The 6,647-nt window shown below is 40.7% G+C and overlaps 1 long non-coding RNA gene across 1 annotated transcript; it reads left to right on the forward strand.

Moving 5' to 3' along the window:
* The first annotated feature begins 53 nt into the window (after positions 1 to 53).
* Positions 54 to 4,766, forward strand: LOC137860255 (uncharacterized). Its single transcript, XR_011098795.1, has 2 exons — positions 54 to 1,968; positions 4,087 to 4,766. It is a non-coding gene; the product is annotated as an uncharacterized lncRNA (long non-coding RNA).
* The last annotated feature ends 1,881 nt before the right edge of the window (positions 4,767 to 6,647 follow it).

Below are 6,647 nucleotides of genomic sequence, written 5' to 3' on the forward strand. Positions count from 1 at the left end.
CCGGCCCACCCGCCCCGCTCCGGCCGCCCCCGGCGCCGCCTCCCCGCGGCCCCGCGCCCCACAGCCAGCGGAGCTCGGGGCTTGGGATCCACTTTTAGGATCCCTCTGTTGTCTTTCAGCCCCTGCCGCGGGCTCTTACCCGCTCAGCTGGTGGTTATAGCGGTGTTTCGGCTCCACTTCGACGCAAGGACCAGCTGTTGATAGCCTTGCACAGCTGTGTTTACACTTAATGCTCTGACACAGCTCATGCCAGCAGCACGCACACAGCACTGTGTGTAGAATGAATAGCTCCTGTGATCGTCAGGGAAAGCTTTGTTTCGCCAACCCATTCCGGAACACTAGAACATGAAGCCAGCGTTGAGCAGCCTCTCCCAGCATGTCAGCTTCCTCTTCACAGAGTGTTGCATGAGCTGAGTCCTCCGTGCAGCGTGTGCCCACAGCCCAGCGTCTGCTCTCATGGACAGAGAAGGAACTTGTAAGATTATATGGACTGTGTGATGCCGAGCACCTGAAATCTTCAGAAAGTTCATGAGAATAACTGCTGCCTCTCAGCCAGGAAGAGTACTTTGAAGTTTAGTTAAGTATAATATATACCCCATAAATGCAAACATGTTTTGTGATGTGCACAGCTAAACATAAAATATAACTGTCCCGTGGCACGATTTTAGAAGAAAAACATTAGAGTAAAAAAATCAGACTGGAGTGAGTGGAAGAAAAATGATTTTATTTCCTGTCTTAAAATACCCTGAGCATAGGAAGCATTTTTATACAGAGCATTACAGTACTTTAAAAAAAAAAAGTAATTCTGACCCCATTATCAGTTTCTATTCATAGTGAAGATACCCCTAAGACACCCAGATGTTTAGTAACATCCAGTAACTACTGTGAAGGCATCTTTTATAGAATACCTAAATATTAGGTCTTGACATAGGAATTCCCTTCTCAGAAGTATTTCTGTGACATGCTCTAAAATAATTCTGGATGTATTTTAATAGTCTCCAACAGTCTAAAGATCTCACATTATAGCAGTTCCTTAGGTATTATATTAATTAGCTCTCAAGTTAAACAGAAGGCCTTCAACATCTAAGGAGAAGGCATTTATACTATTTATTAAACAGTAATTAATACTAGAACAATACTTCTTTGCAAAACACATAACTCCAGAGCTCTTAAAAAGAAGTTTCAGATTAATAAAAGTTTTCATAATTAGCTTGAAAGTTACAGAGAATAAGCATATAAAGAACTATTAAGAAGTAAATATTGAGATATAAAAGGATTAGAAAAAAGAGCTAGGTACCAGACAGACAACCTGCTGAAAATTTGACAGGTACAATTGGTACAACTATTAAATAGTACCTTAAGAAAAAAGCCTGAACATACTTAACTTTCCTGAACACACTTAACTTTAGCTGAAAGATATGAGAAACAGATAAACAACCATTAAAGACCCTCTCGAGATAACATTAGCAGCCCCCAACACAAACAACCCCCCACCATATATCTAAAAACCCCCCTATATATCCAAAACCATGGGGGAGCTGCGAGAGTTTATATGCTCAGTCAGGGCCCCAAGCACACCAGTGAGCTGTTCCAGCCCTGACCAGCCACACCTGGAGCCTCACCCACACCCTGCCCAGGAACCTATTTGAGCTCAGCTCCAGGGCAACAGTTTTTGTATAAGCTGTGGTATTGTTTGGTCTGCTTTAGTTTCTTTCTTTTTTTTTTTTTTCCTCTCTTTGTTTTCTATAAGTTTTTTTGGGCTCTTATTTGGCTTGATCTTAGATTTGTCTTGTCATTGTAGATCCCTTCCACAATTACTAGATGGTGGATGATCACCAGTATTTGACCTGGCCTTGCATTGTGTTCCTGATATGACTTCAGATGTGTCTTGTTGGATGCTTATTGCTGTGGATGCTGATGCCTGTTCTCCTTCCTCAGCTATTGTAGGGTGGGCTCTAGCCTTGTGAGGTATGTTATTGAACCCTTGTCCCTATTTTCTCTAAGGGAAGGGCTTCCTTGAGGAAGAGTTCTCCTGCTGTGACTTTTCATCCTTAGGTGATTGTTACTGAAATGAAAGGGGTGTTGCTCAGTTACCTCAGGTTTTGATTTAAATACAATCCTTGCTTTCTAATGCCCCTTGTTACACCAAAAAAAAAAAAAGTTATATGTATAGTCTGAAAGTAGTAGCTTTGGGTCTTCTATATCAAATATAACCTTTTTGATCAGAATCAAAGTCAAAGGTGTCAGATGCATGGGTTTCTAAATGTATTTAGGATCTTTAATCAAAATATTCTCAAAATAGCAGAGGACTTCTTTGAAGAAGGATAAACACTGAGTAATGTGAGAATCCTGCCTTGTCATTGGTATAAAGCTTCTGCAAACTTAAAGCACTGAATTTTATTTTGGGAGAGCTTCATACATTTTTAAACAAACTGGATGTTTCTCAAGCAGGTATAAAACTCAGTTTCAGGGGAAAAACACTTTTTGAAATACCATAGTTATATCAAGATAAAATAAATAATTCCAAAGTTGTCTATTATCTTAAAAGTAGAGGTTTTCACTTGCAAAAGGTCAGGAATTAAGTGTTTCTTCATGCACAAGTGATTTTGTGGGCAGGCTAAGTCAATATCCTTGGGCTTTTAAAATCCTCTGAAGCATCATTGTATATATCATCATTGGAGATAGAGTAGTAATGTGACCTGTGTTCATCTGCTCACCTACTTGCCTTCTATAGCATTGCTTCTCTGCTGGGTGCTGCTGGTCCTGACTTGCATCACTTTTTCCTGAGAAGAGTATTACTAAGAAAATTTAAACATGTGCTTGCTTTGGCTTTAGGGGACTTAACGGTATCGATCCAATGCAATGTCTGGGCTACCACCTGTACCCAGACTAGTGCTTCCAATGGCAAGCACTTTTAAGTATTTTATCTTGGCCATGGAGTAGATTAATTTAGATGTCTAAAACTAAATTAAAAAGTGGGTTCAGTTGGAGCTACATGTAATGTGGGTAAGCAAACTCTAATCATGGGACTTTTCACAGAGATTTAAGAAACGCATGCAAAGTCTCAGTTCTCCAAATATGTTTGAACATGCTTAGTATTAACCTACATAAGTAGTTCCTCTAATTTATCCACTGAATGATCACTACCTTAATGTTGTATGCCTGTTTAAAGCTGTTTGGTAAATGAAACTCAGGTAACAGCCCCAGTCCTATAAGGTGTTCTGTGTCCTTCAAAATCATGATGTGTAACAAGAAAACTTGTGCCTTCCAAGTCAAAACACAGCTAAAGCATCTCTAGCTTAACTTCCGCTGACAGATAACAATTTGACTTACAGATACTTCTGTATTACAGTAAAAAAAAAAAGTAAAAAATAATAATAGAACTTGAATTTACCATTGCATGTTGTCAGAAGGTAGTAAGATTGCAAAATGTTCACTTTGATGAAATAATCTGTTGATGATTTAAAGCTGAGCTAATTAAATCTATGCAATAAAGTGTTTATTTTATCCAAAAACAACAACAGAAAACCTGAACGTTGACTTTTCCTTTTAAATATGTGTTGCCTTAGTGTTTTCTAATTGTATTTTATGTATCCTGATAATAATTATTTCAGGTGCAATAAAATTGCTGGAGGTACTCACATTTCTCAGTTGTGGCAGAGATGGATATGATCTCATTAAAAATTACTCTACTCCCTAGAGTTAAGCCAGAAATGATTTTTGGCTCATGCAGTAGTCTATTTTAATAATTTTGAGGGTATTATAAAGTGTTTCTCTTTCACAGAAAGAGCTATATCTAGAGTAGGTATTGAATCATGCAATTCAGCTGAACTATCTTTTATCTTCCAGTCTATTAATAAAATATATTGTCTGTATCTAGCCTCTTAGGGTCTGTGATATTTATAGCACTTCCTCTAAGTGGGTAGTATTGATGTAATTTAAAATGGATTGATATACTAATTAAAAGCTCTTGTTTTAGTAAAAATGTATATATGTTTTTCATGTTCTGATACTATTCACTGTTCATATAAGTAGTCATATAATAGAATACAAATGTTACAGAATTATATTGACATCTTGTTTTAGGTGCGTATCCTCAGCAAACATCTCCTGATTGACAGATGTCCTCCGTGGCTATGCAGTTCCTTCAAGCATGGTAAAAATTGCCAGACTTTTTTTTTTTTTTAACAAGACCTCAATAAATAATGCAGTCTCCAAATCTGTCGTGCAAGACCATCTGCAGAAGAACTAATGATTTTGGTATTGCTATCTTCATAATGGGGAAGACTTATTTACTGGTTACTAGAGATGTAAATGAAGTGGAGTTGTGGAACTGTATTTGTGGTCGCTGTCTTGAACATCCCTGCAGCAGGGTACTTCAGCCTGACAAGTGTCTGAATCTTTTAACAAGGGTAATGGCTTCCTCATAGACACATAGCTAACTGTTTATCTATTGCCACATGCAAAATTTGAGACCTTTACCTGCTTTTCTTATTGGTATCAGCTATTCATGCTACAGTCAGAGCACTTAAACATTCGGCACAGGCTTACTCCATTTTCAGGAGTAATGAAACTCCATGAAATAAATTTAAATTTTGATTCACATCTTAGATAAACAGTTGGGCCAATAAAATACAACCTGTTCTTTCAACCATCTTCCCTGTGTGCAAGTCAAAGCAGAAACTGTTGGCAAATATGGATTCCTGAAGCATCAAGCTTTATCAGTTCTGTGGCCTGTTTTCCCACACAACTGCTGATGGCATAATGCACAATATAGTGCTTATACATATGTATGATCCATTTATGAAAGTCAAATCTGTCAAAACTAGCTCTTCTTGCTTCAAGTATATCTTTTACCTTTTAATTTTGGGCCATGACACTAACATTTCACAAGTGCAAATGACAGCTACCAAGTCCTTTTTAAAACAAAGTATCACAATGAGGTTCTCTGTCTTGATTTTTAATTCAAGTAAGAAGTGGCAAAAATCATTCCCTATCAGGCATTACTTTTAATTCATGCTTCAAGTAAATTAGAGCAAGTTCTCAAGCTACAAACTTGTATTTCCACTAAAATAATATTTTTATACTAATAGATAAATATTTGTGTATGTGTACATATACATCTATATGGCACTGAAATTTGGGAAATTCAACAAAGAAATGTGAAGTACTGCATGTGGGAAGGAATAATCTCCTGCAGTGATACAGGTGGGGGAGTGACCTGCTGAGAAAGACCTGGGGTCTTGGCACAGAGCAAGCCGGAGCATGCCAGCAGTGTGCCCAGGCAGTAAACAAAGCCAGCAGCGTCCCAGGTTCTATCAACAGAAGGGAAGAAATGGTCTCTCTCTACTTAGCACAAATTACACTGCATTTAGATCGTCTGGGTTGGTCTGGGGCTCTCCAGTACCTAAAAGATACAAACTGGAGAGTTTTGTAGGGGGGCACTAGGATGTTTAGAGGCTGGAGCATTTTCTGCGAGGGGAGGTTGAAGAGTGTGGGCTGTTTCAGCTGGTACAAGAGATGTGTTTTCTGTGGGCCTAGATGGAGGCCTCTGTCCTACCAGTACCTATACAGATGTTAGAGAAGATATTATGATCCTGGCAGTGGGGTATGGTGGGGGGATGAGACACCAGGCACAAAATGAAACAAAAGCTTATACTGGGTTAAAGGGAGAAGTGTCTTCCCCATGAGGACAGTGAGGTGGTAGGGCAGGCTGCCTGAGGAGATTGTGCAGTCTCAGTCCATAGAGGCTTTTAAGACTGGTTCAAGTCCTCAGCAACCTGGGTCACCTACATGGCTGAGCTTGCTTTGAGCAGGAGGCTGGAGTAGGTACCCCCTGAGGTCTCTTCCCGCCTGATTTTGTTGATTCAATAAACCTATAATGCAATCATAGCCTTTAAAACTGCAAGGTAACTTATTCAATAGTGTCTAACCCGGTAAGTAGTCTGTGGTCAGACACTATTCCAGGTTACCTTTATTGATTACTTTCTGAGCAAGGCCGGTGCGTTCACGCTGTTAGGCTGAACCACTCTGCCCTGCCATATGCTGCCTGCCTACTGTGCCACGAGGATGAGGCAGGGTTCAGGTGCTCTGTCGTTCGCCGCAGCTCTCTGCGTGGGCAATGGGCTGTCAGATGAACAGCCTTCTTGCTGACAATTTTCCATCCACTTGTTCTCATACCCACTGTGCCCTTGAGGTAGCTCCTTTTGCATTCTGACGTTCGTGCTGCTGATTTATGTATGGAGCAACAGCTTCCTCCTCTAGCCTTTGTTCCAGCGGGCTGAACGAGCCCAGCTCTGTCAAAGGCTTGTGTTGGGTCTCTGGATTATCCTACTGACTGTTCATCTGGCTCCGGTGCTGGCCTGACTGTAGCTGTGTCGGGGACTGCGATGACCCCCAGTACCCGAATTAGATCTCAGAGTGTCTTGTGCAATATCGTTGGGATTTCCACGCTGGGGTGGGATCTATCTAACTTAACACAACCCCGAAAGCGCACATCGCCTCAGCCAATTCGCAGCAACGCGATGGAGCACGGCCAATCCCCTCTGTAAGGAAAAAACACCTTCTCTGGTGGTAAGAAACCCACAGGCACGTCTTGAGAGCAGCCACCCCCCTCCTCAGGGGCCGGCCGGGGGGAGCGGCCATTT

The sequence above is a fragment of the Anas acuta genome, chromosome 8 (genome assembly GCF_963932015.1).
Source record: "Anas acuta chromosome 8, bAnaAcu1.1, whole genome shotgun sequence".
NCBI lineage: Eukaryota > Metazoa > Chordata > Aves > Anseriformes > Anatidae > Anas > Anas acuta.